Source organism: Vombatus ursinus, unplaced genomic scaffold (assembly GCF_900497805.2).
Source record: "Vombatus ursinus unplaced genomic scaffold, bare-nosed wombat genome assembly UNPS02014773.1, whole genome shotgun sequence".
In the NCBI taxonomy this organism is placed as follows: Eukaryota; Metazoa; Chordata; class Mammalia; order Diprotodontia; family Vombatidae; genus Vombatus; species Vombatus ursinus.
In genome coordinates this window covers 37,030,032-37,048,580 of record NW_020954551.1, presented here as the reverse complement: position 1 = coordinate 37,048,580, position 18,549 = coordinate 37,030,032, and the positions used below count along the sequence as shown (strand labels likewise).

Sequence of the window (18,549 nt, the reverse complement as noted above, 5' to 3'; positions counted from 1 at the left end):
CTTCCTTCCTTCCTTCCTTCCTTCCTTCCTTCCTTCCTTCCTTCCTTCCTTCCTTCCTTCCTTCCCTCCTTCCCTCCTTCCCTCCTTCCCTCCCTCCCCCTTCTGGTTTCCCTGTACTTTTAAGTTCTGACCTATTTGCTTCGTCCATTCAATATTTTATACCTGTTGTAGTTCTGATTCCATCCTTTCCTGTTGTTCTCAAGGTTAATGGTCCTTTGCACCTAGTGAAATGCCTATTCAGACCCCTATCTTACAGTATTACAATATCTCAAATATTTAGTCGTAGAATGTCAGAGCTGGACAGAGGACCATATCGATCAGTTTACAAATGAGTAAACTGAGGCCCTGAGAAATTCAGTAACTTGCTCCAGGGCACACAGCTAATTATGATCAGGCAGCAGGTTTGTGACCCACATGTTTCATCCACATATTGATGTTTGTCTCCTGCTGCAGTCTTTGTTGGTAATATATTGCAGCCTACTTGGGCCCACCATTCCTCTCTCTGTAGTCCCTTCAGTAACTGCCAAGTAGTAACAGAGATAATTTCTGTCTGGTATAAAGGAGATAATGTTTTATCATAGAGAGAAAGAACCTTTCATTCTATAATTGGAGGTCACGAATGAGTGAGTACTATAGTAAGTACATTCTGTTGGGCAAACATAAGCTATAAACATCCAATTCTTGCCTGTCTTGGTAATAGGATTGATGGAGAGCAGAAGGGCCTAGGAGATGGAAAGAGGCCCAGAAAGAGGAGCCCAGGGACCAACTTTTCCTAGAATCAGCTACTTCAGCTGTGCTGGAGACACATAGAAACTGCCCTGATTTCTTTTTGTGAGACAACCGCAAAAGCAGGTATCTCTGCTTTGCAGGATTTATGGACTTCTTCTTAAACTACTGATTTTGTATAATTCACAAGGAATTGACTTACTGATTGATGCATGTAGGAAAAGTTCACAAGGCATTGCCCTGCAATTTACTTAAGCTCATTTTAAAACGCCGTTCAAGAGCTTTTCAGAGCTACTCATCACCTAGGGCAGGCCTATATAACCTGTGCGGCCCCTCCCCCTTCCCTGCAGGCTGTCTGAGTGCACACCAAAGGATTTTGGGAGGCCCTTGAGAAATGTAGAGGCCTGCTGCGACACACAGGCCACAGGTTGTGCAGGCCTGACCTAGGGAATAAAGTTAAAGTTTCCAGCTTGGCTTTCCCCGCTCTCTGGGATCTTAACCCAGCGTACCATTCCCTCTCAGTGCCTCGGCCCATCTCTGCTCACCAGAATCCAAATCACTTTCCATAGGCTAGCTTCAGTTTTATCTACTTCATGAAACTTCCCTGATTTTGACATCTCCCTTCCTCCAACCTGTGCTTCCATAACATTTTGTGTTTGTTATAGTTCTTAGTGCTTGTATTATAGGGATAGAGATTTAGAGTTGGAAGGGACCTTAGAGATCATCTGATCCAGTCCCCTCATTTTGACGTGCACAGAGGGCTAGACCTGGAGTTAGGAAGACCTGAGTTCTAATTTGACCTTAGATACTTAACCAGCTGTGTGATCCTGGGGGAGTCATTTAACCTCCATTTGCCTCAGTCTCTTCAGCTATATAATGGGGGTAATAATAACAGCTAATTCCCAGGGTCATTGTGAGGATTAAATGAGATAATCATTGTAAAGCGCTTTGCAAACTTTAAAGTGTTCTATAAATGCTAGTTGCAATTAGTATTATTATTATCGATGAAGAAGCTGAGGCCCATAGAGGTTAATTCATTTGACAAGGGTCAGGATTCTAATCACCCAAACCCTGCACTTGTTTCATGGCACCTGCTGCCTCTAATCACTTTCTACTTTGTGTTAGAGTTATTTGTATCCTTGTCTTAAGCTCCCTGTTTGTTGGGAAACTCTGCCTCACCACCAGCCGCCTGAAATTGCTTCCTCAGAATGTTACCAGTGCTCTCCTCTTCACAAAATTCAAAGGCCTTCTTCGTCCCTTACACCCCCACCCCCACACCTCATTCCCAGTTTTTGGCCTCCTTGGCCTCTGTAGCATTTGACACTGTTGACTATTCTGTTTTCTGGAGGTTTTCTCTTCCCTTGTCTGTAGACACATTATAATTTATTGGTTTTTTGCCTCTCTCTGTAACTATTCTTCTCCTCTCCTGACCCTTTAAAGTTAGTGTTTTTTAAAGGTCTATCTTTGGCCTTCTCATCTTTTTCTCCATTTTGGAGGGTAGCAGTCCATTTCTGGATTTAGACTTAGGCTTTCTAGATTTAGAGTTAAGACCAGGGTTTAAGTCCCAGCTCTGCCATTTAATAGCTTTGTGATTCTAGGGAAAAGTCTGTTGACACTCCCTCCCCTCCCCCAAGAATCTCAGAGTTGGAAGGGCTCCAGATGCTGTCTAGTTTGACCTGTACCTGAATAAGAATCCCTTCTCCAACACATTCAATTTCACCTTTGCTTGAAGACCTACAATGAGGACCTCCTGGGGGGCCTTCTCTGCATTTTTGCTTACTCATCTGTAAAATGGACATGGGCAGGGGTTTGAACTAGATCAAGGGGTCTTACTCTGGAATCCATGAACTTTAAATATTTTTGATAATTATATTTCAATATAATTATTTTACTTTGTAATTGTCCTTATTTTAAAATTGCCTTTAAATGCATTTACAAACATTATTTTGAGAAAGGGTCCCTAGGCTTCACTAGACTGCTGAAGGGGTCCAGGACACAGAAAAAGGTACAGAGCCCCTGGCCTAGATGGGCTCTAAAATACTTCCCAATTCTCCAGTCCTGTGGTTTGCTCTGCCTCAGCAATCTCGTTTACTCCCATAGTTTTGGAGTTCATTTCTTGGCATTCCTTTCTCTTCAGTCATGATAGATCATCATTCTGAATGTCCCACCAGGACCTCAAACTCTTTATGTCCAAAATGGAGCTTCATTTTTTTTTTTCCCCCTCAAGCTTCTTCCAATTTCATTACTTCTTTCTGTGACATGACCATTAACTTCTTCTCCCATGTTCTTAACCTTAGAGTTATCTCTTACTTTTTCCTCTCCCTCCCATCCTGGAAAGCCTGTATCTTGGGACCCTTCCTCTCGTTATTGACAACTCTCTGTGGAACCACAATTTTGGGACAGACCCTAGCCACGTTTTATTTCACTCTCTCTGGGCTCCATCTTCTTCTCTTCACCTGCTGGATTGCCACCCTGAGAAATCTCTGCCCTGTGGCCTGCCTCTCCATGTGGAGGATTTTCTTTTTGGGACCACCATTTTGGGAAGGCCCTCAGCCATGCTTCATCTCATTTTCAGCTGGCTCTCTGGACTCCCATATCCTCCTCCCCAGCATTTCGCTTGCTTGCTTCTTCAGGGCAGAACCATCTTACCTGCTTGTATTTGTATCCCTCATACTTAGCACAGTGCCTAGGATGCACTAATTGCTCTATTTTATCTCTCTTCTTGCATATCTAATATCACTGGGTCCTGCTGGTTCACTCTTGAGTGTAGTTCTTGAATCTGCCCTCTCCTATATAACCGTTGCCCTTACCTTAGTACAGTTCCCCATCTTGCTACCCCCTGCTTAAACAATTGCAAAGCTTTCACATAGCTTTGGCTGTCAGAACCTCTCCTCAAATCTTCTTTTACCACAGCCAAAATCATCTTTCTTAAACATCTAGTCACGTAGCTCCAGTTTCAAAGAGCTTCTAAAATTTCCTATCGCAGCGACAAATGTAGGAGTGGAATTCCCTCACTGTCCAAATTGAATTTCAGTGTTATAAGCAAGCATCACAGTAGGAGCTCTGTGTGATACACTGTGAACTCAGCTAATTTACTACTACAAAGGTAGTTCTATTTGGTTAGGGGAAAGACGACTACGGTTGCAGTTACTTGGGGTTTTATTTTTTGGGGGGGTTTAAGATCCAGTCAGGGTTAAGTGACTTGCCCAGGGTCACACAGCTAGTAAATGAAGCTGAATTGGAATTTGAGCTCAGGTCCTCGTGACTCCAGGGCTGGAACTCTATCCACTGAGCCACCTTGCTGCCACTGGTTGCAGTTTTGAGAAATGTCTCTGTAACTGAAGTATTTAATGCAGGAACATTATAGTCTCGTGTGTTCAATAATATGATATCCTAAATCTAGCCTTCAGAAGAAATATGTTGGGCCTCTGTTCCATGTAGTCTATTTCTAAATCCCTCTCACCGCCTGCCCCCCCCCCCGCCCCAGTTCTGTGCTATCCTAGTGGAGTATGCCATACATTGGTGATATTTGATGCAGATCTATTTCAAAGGTAAGGTTGTTGGCTTACCCTTTTCATCCATTTATTTGAATATGTAGACATCAAGTGTCACTTTCCACCCCTGGCTCTACCCTATTACCCTTCCACTGTGAGAGCTTGACAGTAATATGGTCACAAATCTTCACTTGCACATGGCTATCAAGTTAGGAAAAAGTGTATTACCCTCCTGGGTTATGTATTTTAAGACATATTGTTTTGGTGATGATTTTTGTTTTTATTAATCAGTTAAATTCTAATTTTTTCCCTTTCCTTAACTCCCCTTTTTTGGAATACTGAGGTCTATCTTTATATGATTGGAACTACAAGATGCTTTAATATAACATATATCCTATCCTCCCTGTATCAGTGTTTTAGTTCTCTGGTGAATAGAGAAACACTCATATGGAAATACTCATATACCTTCAGTGCATCAATGAAATTGAGTTATTGTTAATGATCTAGTACTTGAATGCCAACCATTTATGTTTACTATGCTGTGGTTAATATTGCACGGGATAAAAGGAACAATACCATCATTGGTCCTTGCCCTCAGAGAGTTTACGAAATATTTCAGACTTCCATACTGTATACCTGTGAAGAGTCATCTTTGAGTTACTCTTAGGGCACATGTTTGTATAGCCTTCTATTTGTCCTTCTTTTTCCTATTTTATTTTATTTAATTTATTTATTTAGTTTTTTGTTTTTAGGCAATTGGGGTTAAGTGACTTGCCCAGGGTCACGCAGCTAGTAAGTGTCAAGTGTTTGTTCTGAGGTCAGATTTGAACTCAGGTCCTCCTGACTTCAGGGCTGGTGCTCTATCTACCGCACCACCTAGCTGCCCCAACTATTTGTCCTTCTTAGACGCTTTTTTTTGGCCAGAAGTCTTTGTTTCTCCAAAAGCCATGCTCTTCCTGAATGCCACATAGTGAACTGGCCTGTGTAATAATAGGTAATGCTAGCTGTATATTGCTGTTTTCCTAAAGGTGGGTGAGGTCCCATCATACTGTATGTCTGGTGCTAACTGTGACCTTTGATGGCCAGAGTTTTAAAGTCAAAGCTGTGAGAAATCTTATGCTATCCAACTGATTTATTTCCTACTAGTTGACAGCTTGAGCAGCTAAGTGACACAGTGGATAGAGTACTAGGCTCCGCGTCAGGAAGCCTCATCTTCCTGAATTCAAATCTGGCCTCAGATACTTACTAGCTTTGTGACCCTGGGTAAGTCACCTAACCCTATTTACCTCAGTTTCTTCATCTGTCAAATGAGCTGGAGAAGGAAATGGCAAAGCACGCCAGTGTCTTTGCCATGACAACTCTGAATGGCGTCACAAAGAGTTGGACACAACTGAAGTAACTGAACAACAGTTTATTATTCCTGGAAAATTAAGTTAACTAATGACCTCCCAGCCTATCTGTATAGTTTTGGTCCATCAGGCTACAGAGCTGGAAGGAACTTAAACTTTTTTTGTTCTACATTTGTAACACCAACAAATCTGTACATTTCATATTCAAAGAAAAACAAAAAAAGGGACTTTATATGAAATTAGATTTAGAGTAATATCTCACACCAATCTTACTACAATAAGCTACAGTATCTTACTACAATAAGCTCCAAAAAGGTACATGACCTAGATATAAAATACCATATAAATTAGAGGAGAAAAAATTACCTTTCTTTCAGGTAGGGGAAGAGTTCTTCAACAAACCAAAGGTATAAGGAGGATTACCAAAGATTAAATGGACAATTCTGATTACATACAGTTGAAAAGCTTCTACATGAACAAAACCAATGCAGTTAAAAATCAAAAGGGAAGTAACTTGCACAAAAAATCTGCAGCCAGTTTCTTTGATATCAGTCTCATCTGATTCCCATATGCAAGATTAAGAACAATTCCTTAGTAGATAAATGATCAAAGGAGATGAACAGGAGCTTCCAAAGGAAAGAAATCCAAGTTACCAACAACTATATGAAACATTGACCAAATTAGGAATAAGAAGAGAAAGGCAAATTAAACAGCAAATTGACAAAGATGGCAAAAAAGGAAATGACTGTTTTTGGAGGGACTGTTGGAGGATAGGCTTTCTGGTATACTGTTGGTGCAGCAGGGAATTGGGTCTGTCATTCTGAAAAGCAGCCTCACAGTCATCCTTTACACCTAATTCTCTTTCAGCCACATATCCAGTGAGTGGCTGTGTCTTTGATTCTATCTCCACAACATCTTTAGCATCTGCTTTCTTCTCTGTACTCAGTACTGTCACCACCCTAATGGAGACTTTCATCAACCCTCTCTTATATTATTACAATAGTCTATAGTCCATCCTCCACACAGCTTCCAAAGTAATATTACTAAAGAACAAAGCTCTTTACTCATCTGAGAGTATGGGGCCTGTTTAATCCTATATTGAAAGTTGTATTAAGCACAATTTTCCAGTCAGCTGCAAATTAGAAATTTCAGTATTCATAGTAGTATTAATAATATCTTCCATTTGCATGCTTTTGCATTTTCAAAATATCATCACATAAAATCTATTGTAGCAACAACCCTATGCTCATGGGCAAATGAAAAATGTAAAAATGGAAACAATTTTATGAGACTTGCCCAAGTTCCCATTAACTAGACTAGTAAGTGGCAGAATGCTTCCTACTCTCTTGACCAGGAGTGGGGAACCTGCCCTTGGCTCTCCATTCAGGGTTCTTTCTACTGCATTGTGCCAAAGAGGGTGTGAGAATTAAACGTATTGACAGAAGCAGAGAGTGAAAAATGACAGAAGAGACTGAAAATATAAAATTCAGATATAAAAATTAACAAGAGCTTGGTATCATTTTGTGAAGAGGTAAACAACCTTATGTAACTTATCAGCTCTGAAAGCATTGTTGAATTTTGTAGCAGAGTACAGTAATTGGAGAACAACATATCAACGTTCTCTGAACTCACCCAATATTTCATTTGGCTTGAGGCCCTTGAGTAATTAGGAAAATCTTAAATTATTTGTATTACTGTCTGTTTATAGACAGAGAAGTATATAACATTTTATATTGTGATTTCCAACCAGAATGATTTATTTTTTATTTTTTTTATTTTTAGGCAATTGGGGTTAAGTGACTTGCCCGGGGTCACACAGCTAGTTAGTGTCAAGTGTTTGGTCTGAGGCTGAATTTGAACTCAGGTCCTCCTGACTTCAGGGCCAGTGCTCTATCCACTGCGCCACCTAGCTGCCCCTAGAATAATTTTTTAAAAAAACGTTAGGTTTAACTATTCAGAATTTTCTTATGGAATACTTTGCATCCTTCACAATACTAAATAAATTAAGTATTGCTGTAATTGAGCACATGGACCAGTTTTACTAAAATATATACCAAATAGTTCTAGGAATCTTAGCCTTAGTCAAGAGGCATATCAGTGGACGCCACAGATATAATTAGGTTAAAAAAAGTTTTTCACTTTCTTTAAAAGAAAATTATATATGTACATATGTGTATTTCTATATAAAGATATACAGATATATTAACAAAAATCTAGCTTCTCTCTCCTCCCCCTGCCCCTGAGAATGAAGGAAAAACAAAACCGCTTTTACAGACATCTATAGTCAAGCAAAACAGATTTCCACATTGGCCATTTTCAAACTATATTTCTCATTCTGCCCTTTGAGTCCTTCACCCTTCTACCAGGAGGTGGATAGCATATTTCATCATTAGTTTTCTGGAATCATGGTTGATCATTAAACTAATCTAAATTCCTAATTCTCTCAAAGTTGTTTGTCTTAATCACATTGTTGTCTTTGTATAAGTTGTTCTGGTTCTGTTTACTTCACTCTGCATTAATTCATAATAGTCTTCCCAGGTTTCTCTGATCCATCCCCTTCATTTCTTATAGAACAGGAGGATTCCATCCAATTTATGCACCGTAACTTGTTCAGCCAATTCCCAGCTGATGGGCACCACCCCAGATTCCCAGTACCACCCCAGATTCCCATATTTTGCTACCTCAAAATGAGCTATAAATATTTTCTTAGATCCTTAAAGTTTGGATTTTTTTGGACTAATCCTTCCCTTAATGTACTCTCCCTCTAACTTCTCCTTCTCTCCTTTCCCTGTTGAGTGAAATGTATTTTTGTACCTAACTGTGTGGGTATTCTTTCCTTCTTTGACCAGCTCAGATGAGAGTGAAGTTCAAGTGTCAGTCACTTGCCTGTCCCCTATTCTTGTTTATGTAGATGCCTGCTCAAACCCTGATAATGTGAGATAATTTCCCTTTTCTTTTCCCCTTTAGTGAATTTCTTTTCCTCTCTCTTTCCATTCTTTTAAGATCATCAGGATCTTAAACCACTCCCAGGAATTCTGGCTAATTAGACTAACTAGCTGGCTAGCTAGACTCCCTCCTGATGATGATAGGGTTTGTAGGAGACACATATATCATCTCCTCATATTTGAATGTAACCAGTTTATCCTTGTTTATTTAGTCCTTTATCAATTTTAGTTCATGTTTTCCCTTTTGTGTTTCTCTTAACATTTTAACCTTTTTATGTTTCTTTTAACTCCTCTACACAGCTCTGGTCTTTTCATCAGGAATACTTAAAAGTCAGTCTCTCCCCTCACCCTCCACCCCTCCACTGTGACTTCTAGGCTCTTGTTTTGGTCATGGTGTTCAGGTAGTCTGATGAGTCTTGCATTTTTTTTTCTCCTCAGTCTGTTGTCCAGGTCATTGTTTTTGCTTTGAGATATTTTAGATTTTCTTCTATTTTTTTCCAGTCTTTTGATTTTATTTTAATATTTTCTCTTGTCTCATGGAGTCATTGGCTTCTCTTTGCTCTGTTCTTATGTTTAGTGAGTATGTTGCTTGGGCAAGGTTTTATACCTCTTGTGCCAAGCTGTTACTTCTCTTTCCAGTTCCTTCTTCTGTGGCTCTCATTTCCTTTCCAATTATTTTTCCTCTTGAATTTTCATTTCATTGAAAAAAATTTTTTAAACTTTTTGAAAGTCTTGCTTTCTCTCTTCTAAGAATTCTCATTGAATTTGTGTCCAAGCTGCGTTTTTCTTTGAGGCTTTAGTTGTGGATATTTTGGACTTATTCTCTTCTTCTAGATTTGTGTCTTGAGCATCTCTGTTACCATAGCTGCTTTTATATAATGGGATTCTTTCTTTGTTTGCTTATTCTTCCAGTGTACTTCGTGCTGATTTTAGGCTTGATGATGTTAGAGCCTGAGCTTGATGTTAGGGCTGGGCTCTGTGCACTTCTTTCAGGAAGGTGTCAGCTGGTCCTGTTCCTGCATTGAGTATTGAGTGCCATGTTATTCCAGGAACCCAAGGAAAGGTGAGGTTCAGGACCTGCAAGAATTCCATGCTCCCACAGTGGTCTGATCAGGACAAAGTCTGATTGCTGCCCTTCTGGTCTGAGCCATGCAAATTCCTGACCTGGGTTTTTATGTCTAAGCAGCAGCGGACCACAGTCGAACTTAGCCGCTGTGAGCCAACTGGGAAGTTGTGCTGGTTCCAGGTGCCAGAGCTGCAGGCTCCCCTTTGGGTTGAGATTGCAAGCTTCAGACTAGGCTGGAGGTTAGAACTGATGTCCTGCTCTGCTCCTGGGATTTGAGTCAGGCTCTTATTGAGGTTTGAGTCAGACTGCTGTTGCTTGCTTCTAAACTCACTCTTCCCTTGGTGCCCTCCTGAGATTCCTCTACGTGAAACTGCTGGGCTGGAGGGGTGTATCTCCTTGTCAGTCCCACCTAGGTCTGTGACCTGGAGCTAAGTAGTGGGTAGCCAAGCTGCCAGTTCACAGCCAGTTTCGTCAAGGTGTCCCAGATAGGTTTGGGAGAAACCTGATGTGGATCTGGGACCCCTCTTTGCCTCTCCCTAGGTGGGCAGGTGCTCCACACAGATCTTTCCAAATAAGAATGAGTCCAAAACATCTATAACTAAAGTGTCAAAGCAAAACACAGCTTGAGCACAAATTCAACCAGAGTTCCTAGAGGAGAGGAAGCAAGAGTTTGAAAGTTAAAAAAGATTTTTGTCAATGAAAGGGAGACACAGTCTGTCTCCCTTTACTGACCTGTGCTAGAAAAATGACTCAGTGTGACTTTCTCTGGGATTTCCCCGTCAGGATTTGATTGGATGCATTTGCTGGGTCTCTCTGGAGGAGAGCTTCTTGCTCTGCTTGCTATTCTTCTGTTGTCTTGTCTCCTAAAGGTTTTTACTTTCAAAATTTTGTAGCTAAGTTAATTTTTTCTCTTACCTACCATATACTATGATTTTATTTAATCAGTTTTATTTTCTTGTTCTCATTTTCTTCCTTAGATGATATATATTTGAAGTATGTTTTGATATACTGGTGTTAAATCTTCCAAGTGGATTTTTGTGCCAGTCTTATATATAAAATTCATAAAATTATGCAGTATTGGAGTAGGAAGAAGTTCATCTAGGCTAGCCCCATTTTAGAGATAAAACTGGAGTCCAGAGAGGTTTTTTTTTAAAATACATCTTTAAAATTAATTTTTTTTCAGTCAACACACTAGTTTCTCTTACTCCCACTTCATACCCTTCCTTCCTGGCCCTCCAAAATGAAAAAACAAAACCAAACCAAACCCTCGTAACAAATATGTGTGTGAGTCCTAGTCCTATATACCTGGTCCGTCGTCTCTCTCAGGTGGAAGGCAACATTTTTGATCCTTGGTTCCCTGCAATCATTGCATTGATCAGCATTTTCAGGTCTTTCAGAGTTAGTCTTTTTTATAGTAATGTTGTTATAGGGTGAATTGTGGTTCTGCTTATTTCACTCTGCATCATTTCATACAAGTCTTCCCCGGATTCTCTGAAATTATCTTTCTTTTGTCATTCTGACACATATTTTCCTTTTTTGTCATCTTTGCTAATTTGATGGGTGGGAGTTAGAATCTGAGTTGCTTTAATTTGATTTCTCTAATCATTAGTGATTTGGAACATTAAAATACATTTTTATTGATATCTTTTTTTTTAAAAAATCACCTGCATGTCCCATTGTGTCCTCCTCCCCACTCCTTCCCAGAGAGTTTGTGACTTGTCCAATGTTATTATTCAGTGAATTAGAGGCAGCTTGGTCTAGTAGAAAGTATGCCAGCCTTGTAGTTAAGAGATTTAGGTTTGAATGCTGCCTTCAGCCCTTAGGAGCTTGTGTGACCAAAGGCAAATTTCTTACCCTCTCTGAGTCTCAGTTTCCTCACCTGGGTCTATTGTATTGCTGCAGTGAGATAATGTATATATAAACTATTTTACAGACTTTAAGATGCTCTATATGTCAGCTCTGGTGGTGATGATGATTTTTGTTATTTGGACCAAGACTACAATACAAGCCTCAGTGTTCAGTACACAGTCTGGTATAAACAGCTTCTCTCTTCCAGTTCAGTTAAGTAGACTGGAACCCACACTTATATGTTTTCTTAAATTATCAATCCACATCAAAATCTGTTGTGAACTAAACCAATATTTCATTTGGTTTGAATTCCTGCCTTTCTTGGTATCCTTCAGATGATGATAGGGAATTTCCTTGGCATTGACCTTGTACCATGTAATGTTCATTAGGGTTAGGAAGTGATACTGCAAATATAGTGTTTCTTCAGCTGTTTGATGTCTTTTCAAAGTAGTGGGAGAAAAGCTTTACAAGCATATGTTACTTTCATTAAGACTAATGGTTCGACTTTCCCCTTTTGTTTTAAAAGATTAGTTTTGTGACTAAATGACTTATTTTTTCAATACTGACTGTAATATTATGCTGCCATATGCTATCTGTTCATTTTGAAGACTTTATTCATATTTTGCTCATAAAAAAATTTCAGATGATTTTCATAAAATGTCTTAGAAAGTCGATAATTTCAAAAGTCAAGTTAAATGGTAGGACATGATAGGCCAGTGAAAAAAATGAAAATTGGGTAATTGCATGTAATGCATGTCCTTTTTAGTAGCTTGGATTTGTTATGTTTTCTTCTTTAAAATCTTCTCTTTGAATTATGTAGACTATTAGTTTTATTTTATTCAAGGGTACATCATTAATAGAGCTAGGTTACCCTTCCCAGGTAACCAACAGAAATGTAAGATAACTGTACATAACTGTTAAAAATAATTGGAGGCAAAAATCTTTTCTGAGGTACCTTGCATAATTTTTCAGTGTCAGTTCTGGCACAACTTTTGAGTGAAAAAAAAACAACTTACATCTTGCTTAAATTGTCATCGTAATAGAGCCTTAGAATCTTAGGTTAAGAAGACCAACCAAGATTATTTTACAGAAGATAAACTAAAACTCAAAGAGTTTAAATTCTTGCTCATGGCCACAGCTGGAAAACATCGAGGAAAAACATCATTTAATGAACTTTTACTTGTTGCCTTTTATTCATACATCACAGTCACATAAAGGAAAAACTTGTGTCTTTGTTAAGACAAAAAGAACAAACATGAGAAAGTATGAAGCATTCTGCACCTATAATTGGCCAAACCTCTGCCAGGAGAAGGGGGATCCTCTTTCATACTCTGGTCTCTGGGACCAAGATTTCTCTTTGCAGTTATTCAGAATGCTGCTGCCTTTTGGTTCTTTTCCTTTATTTTATTTTAGTTGTAGATATGTTTTCCTCTTTTGCTTGTTTTATTCATTAGCAGTTCATATAAGTCTCATGTTTCTCTAATTTTCTCATATTTGTTATTTCTTATTGCATGGTAATATTCCATTATGATAATATAGTACAGTTTGTTAGCCAGTCTCCATTTGGTGGGTAGATCCACTTTGTTTCCACTTCTTTTATGTTATGAACTTAACAGTCATCAACAAACACATTTAATAGACAAGGAACAACAGATAGGAGAGTATAAAAAATTTGAACTTCTGTTCCATAGTTTTTTTAAAAAAAGATTTTGTATTAAATTTAACCAGCTAGTAACAAAATTTCCCTGTTTCTGTTGCCTTCTGATTTTTAAAAAATGTATATTACTGATGTTATTTTCTTTGTAAAAACATTGTTTATATCTCTAGCAAATGAAAATAATGTAGCTGGATTGGTTGTTCTTTTTTTTTTAATAATTTATTTTAGTTTTCAACATTCACTTCTGTAAGATTTTGAGTTTTAAATTTTCTCCCCCTCCCCAAGATGGCATGCGATCTGATATCATTCCTATTAAACATATTTTCACATTAGTCATGTTGTAAAAAAAATTACTAGAACCAATAGGAGGAACCACATGAAAGAAGAAACAAAACAAAACAAAAGGAAAATAAAAAGAGCGCATAGTATGCTTCAATCTGCCTTCCAACTCCATATTTCTTTCTCTGGATGTGGATAGCATTTTCTATTGTGAGTATTTTGGAGTTGTCTTAGATCCTTGCATTGCTGAGAAGATCTAAATCTTTCAAAGTCAGTCATCGCATAATGTGGCTGTTACTGTGTGCAGTTTTCTCCTGGTTCTGCTCACTTCACTCAGCATCAGTTCACATAAGTCTTTCCAGGTTTTTCTGAAGTCCACCTGCTCATCATTTTTTATAGCACAATAGTGTTCCATTACTTTCATATACTACAACTTATTCAGCCATTCCCCAATTGATGGGCGTCCCCTCAATTTCCAATTTTTTGCCACCACAAAAAGAACTGCTATAAATATTTTAGTACATGTGCATCCTTTTCCCTTTTTTATGATCTCTTTGAGATTCAGACCTAGAAGTGGCATTGCCGGATCAAAGGGTATGCACAGTTTTATAGCCCTTTGGGCATCGTTCCAAATTGTTCTCTAGAATGGTTGGATCAGTTCACAACTCCATCAGCAATTCATTAGTGTTCCAATTTTCCTACATTTTCTCCAACATTTATCCTTTTCCTGTTTTGTCATGTTAGCCAATCTGATAGGGGTAATGTAGTACCTCAGAGTAGTTTTGATTTGCATTTTTCTAATCAATAGTGATTTGGAGCATTTTTTCATGTGACTATAGATAGCTTTAATTTCTTCCTCTGAAAACTGCCTATTCATATCCTTTGACCATTTATCAATTGGGGAATGACTTGTATTCGTATAAATTCGACTCAGTTCTCTAGATATTTTAGAAATGAGACCCTTGTCTAAGATACTGGCTATAAAAAATTGTTTCCCAGCTTTCTGCTTCCCTTCTAATCTTGGTTGCATTGGCTTTGTTTATGCAAAACCCTTTTAATTTAAGGTAATCAAAGTCATCCATTTTGCATTTCATAATGTTCTCTATCTCGTTTGGTCATAAATTCTTCCCTTCTCCATAAATCTGACAGGTAAACTATTCCTTGCTCTCCTAGATTGCTTATAGTATCAGCCTTTATATCTAAATCATGTACCCAGTTTGACCTTATTTTGGTATAAGGTGTAAGATGTTGGTCTATGCCTGGTTTCTGCCATACTATTTTCCAGTTTTCCCAGCAGTTTTTGTTAAATAGTGATAGATTGTTTATTCTTTTATCATCCTCCCAGGCCATCTTTCAACTTCAATCATCTCTTTCTCCTGGTACTTTAATCTCTGTCTCTAAATAAATTTAGATTCTTTCCCTCCTCCCCGAAATGAAAAAATGCCACCTTCCTTTGAACCTGCTTCGGCTATCGTTCTGTTTCTCTAGAAAGAATATACTACACTTTGGGCTTCTACTTCCTCATAATTTCCTCTTTAACACAAAACAGTATATAGTCTGCTAGCTGGCACAGTGGACAAAGCTTTGGACTCGGAGTCAGGAAAACCCGAGTTCAAATGTGGCCTCAGACACTTATTACCTGTGTGAACTTGGGCAAAGCACTTAACCTCTATCTTCCTCGTTTCTTTCTTTGTAAATAGGGATATAAATAGCATTTATCTTCTAGGGTGGTTGTGAGTTTAAAAGGAGATAATATCTGCGAAATATTTTGCCAGCCTTAAAATTTTGTATAAATGCTAGCTAGCTAGGTAGTAGGCTCTTCCTATAGAGTTGTAGGCTGTGAGCTTTTTGAGGGTAGGAATTGTAGTTGTTTTTTGTTTTGGGTTTTTTTTTTTTATTTTGTTTTTTAGTTTTTGTATCTCTACTGTCTAGCACAGTACCCTGTATATAGTAGACAATAAATGCTTGTTGTTCAATTGATTTCTTCTTTCCTGGTTATTTTTCTTCTTGCCTTTTAAGTATATTCATTGTCCTAATCCAGGAGTTCTTAATCCAAGGGCTGGATAGATTTTAGGAGGTTTATGAACTCGGATGGGAAAAATTTATATCTTTATTTTCACAACTCTCTAGCTGAAATGTAGCATTTCCTTTGATTATGAATGTTGGAAATATTGACTCTTGTTCTAATCTTCTCTCAGTCTTTATCTTTTCTACCTGTATTCTCTGTCTCTGGTTTCATCCATTCTGATAACATCTGTTATCACTTTTATTTGTATGATTCCTAAATCTGTCTCTGGTCCTGTCTCCCAACTGCATTCTTATAACACACTTCCCACTTCTCTGGATGGTGTACTAGCATCTCCAGTTCAACAACACATCCAAAACAGAATTCATCTCTCCCTCCTACTGAGTTTGCTATTTACTTTAATGGTACCACCATTCTCTCAGTTATTCAGACATTTACAAAGTGACTACTATGTGCCAGGCAAATGCCCACTCTTAAAACCTTAATTATCCCTCACTCTTCTCTCCTTTCTTCTTCATGTGCCAGCAGTTTTCCCCAGCAATTTCTCCTGCATCTCTTTCCTCTCATTGTTATCACCTTGGTTTAAGACCTCATTATCTTTTACCTGAACGATTGTAACAACATTGGAGATGATGTGTTGGAAAAAGCAAGTGCTCACACTGCTACGTAGCTCTCTGGGCCTCATTTCTCATTTGTTAAATGAGGGAGTTAGACTAGATGCCCTCGTTAAGGTTCCTTCCAGCCCTGAAATTTATGTTCATCCTGACCGGGTCTCTCAGTCTCCAATTTCTCAGCATTTCGTTCTATCCTTAACACTGCTGACAAAATCTTTCTCTCTGCTGAAAAATCTTCAGTGGCCTATAGAATAAAATAGAGACTTCTTAGCTAACATTTGAGGCTCTCCCAGCCTAGCCTGAGTTCATGGACATCCTTTGGTAGACTTTGTTCTGCAGCCAAACTGAACTACTCTTTGCCGCTCCTGTGCCTGGAACTGATTCCCTTATCCTCCTGGTCCCCCATCCCCCTATACACTTTGCCTATTGAAATCCTCCTTTACGTTGAGCTTGTGGGTTTCTTCTCTTGCCTGATCTTTCTCCTTGCCTAGCTGGAAGGCATCCGTTCCCTTGAATCTCTTACGTCACGTTGTCAGAGCCCGCTTGTTGACTGCCTTGTCTTATAAGCCTTTTGGCGGAAGGGACTGTGTTGAACTTTATGAAGAATTTTACTTGTTACATTGTAATGTGCCTGATGTTTTAGTTAAACTCCCAGCCCTTAAAAAAAAATCTTTATATCAATGCTGCACATCCAGCACTGTTCTGTTTGCTGTGTTTAAACAACTTTACAATTGTTGTCATAGTGTTGTAGTCTTGATAGTGCAGTGGTGTAAAGGAGCCTCATTACGATGCTTTTCTGCTGAGTGAGTTAAAATAAAGCTTTTATTATTATACTTATCTCTGCCTTTTCCTTCCCAGAATGCTTATATTTTAAGAGAATATTATTCATTTATTTCCTTTGTTTTCATCTTCTGTATATATCTCTTTAAAAACACAAGTTGGCTGGTGAGTTCTCTGTACCTTCTACATTGGTCTACTGAGATAATTCTAAAGAATCACAGGTTTATCCTCAATAAATTCTTGTAATAACTATAATATAAGCAGAACAGTAGCCATCTCCAAGAGGTTAAGTGACTTACCTAAGGTCAGACAGCCAAGAAGTGGTGAAATTTAAGAGTTCAGAAGACTGCTAGGCCACACTTGGCTACCTCTCTATCACAGTGGCTCGAATAAGTCAAACAGTCTAAGGTTCTTTGCTGATTGAAATAGTATTGGCCACTGTGGTGCTGAACATGAGAGGTGGCCATAGAAGGATGGCTGGTGAGAGGTAGCTTTGCTATTTCTCTGACCCATTCAGATTTTAATGACAGATATCCATACTGAGATGTTTTGTGGAGATAGTAATACTTGGAATTTGGTTCAGGCTAATTCATTTCATATATCATTTGGTGACATTTTGGAACTACCATGTATATGGTTCTACTATTTGTATCTTTTTTTTTTATCTTTTTTTTTTTTTAATTTTTAGGCAATTGGGGTTAAGTGACTTGCCCAGGGTCACACAGCTAGTAAGTGTTAAATGTTTGGTCTGAGTTCAGATTTGAACTCAGGTCCTCCTGACTTCAGGGCTGGTGCTCTATCCACTGCGCCACCCAGCTGCCCCCTACTATTTGTATCTTTGCATGATATTTTAAGTTTACTCTTGTAAACTTCGGTGTACTCTTTTTTTCCCCCCAGCCCCCAGTGGTATTTGATACTTTTTTCTTGCAAGGAAACCATTTCTTTTGGGTGATAGTCTACACACATCTTATCACAATTCATTGCCTTTAGGGGCAGCTAGGTGGCGCAGTGGTTAGAGCACCGGCCCTGAAGTCAGGAGGACCTGAGTTCAAATATGGCCTCAGACCAAACACTTGACACTTACTAGCTGTGTGACCTTGGGCAAGTCACTTTAACCCCAATTGCCTTACCCCCCCCCCCAAAAAAAAATTCATTGCCTTTCATCAAAGTTTGGTCTTTTTTTTTTTGGAATGCTGTAACATCATAGATTTAGAGCTAGAAGGGGTCTTAGAAATCATCTAGTCCAACTCCCTCATTTTACAGATGAAGAAACAAGCCTCGAGGACAGTGACTTGCCCAAGGTCACAGAGACAAATAGTACTAGCCAGAGAGTAAGCAATTAACAGCAACAGAAAACTACTACCTTATTATGTAACTTATTTTACCTAAGACCATATTTTTTGTAACAGTTTTTCGAACTAATGTATATTAGAATCCAAAATAAATAATTGTAATGACATTAAGAGATCATTAAGGAAGACCACACCTAGCCAACGGGAGGGATGTTCATGCATCTGGTGATGGAACAGATGAAGACTGTGGCTCTCACTGAAAAGCATATAATGTACATAGATCGAGGGGCAGAAGGGACAGACCTCATAGGCTAACTAGTCCATTCCCTTCCCTTGTTTTACAGGTGAGGAAACTGAGGCCCAGGAAGCTTGTAGCTTTCCCAAGGTTACCTGTATAGTGTTAGAGGGAGGATTTGAACCCTGGTCTTGTGACTGCTGTACCAAGCTGTCTTACTTAAAGGGTCAGAGGAAAG

The 18,549-nt window shown here is 38.8% G+C and overlaps 1 protein-coding gene across 1 annotated transcript in view; it reads left to right on the top strand.

Moving 5' to 3' along the window:
• RAF1 (Raf-1 proto-oncogene, serine/threonine kinase) overlaps window positions 1-18,549 on the top strand; it is a 69,950-nt gene that overhangs the window by 23,012 nt on the left and 28,389 nt on the right. The window lies entirely within an intron of this gene.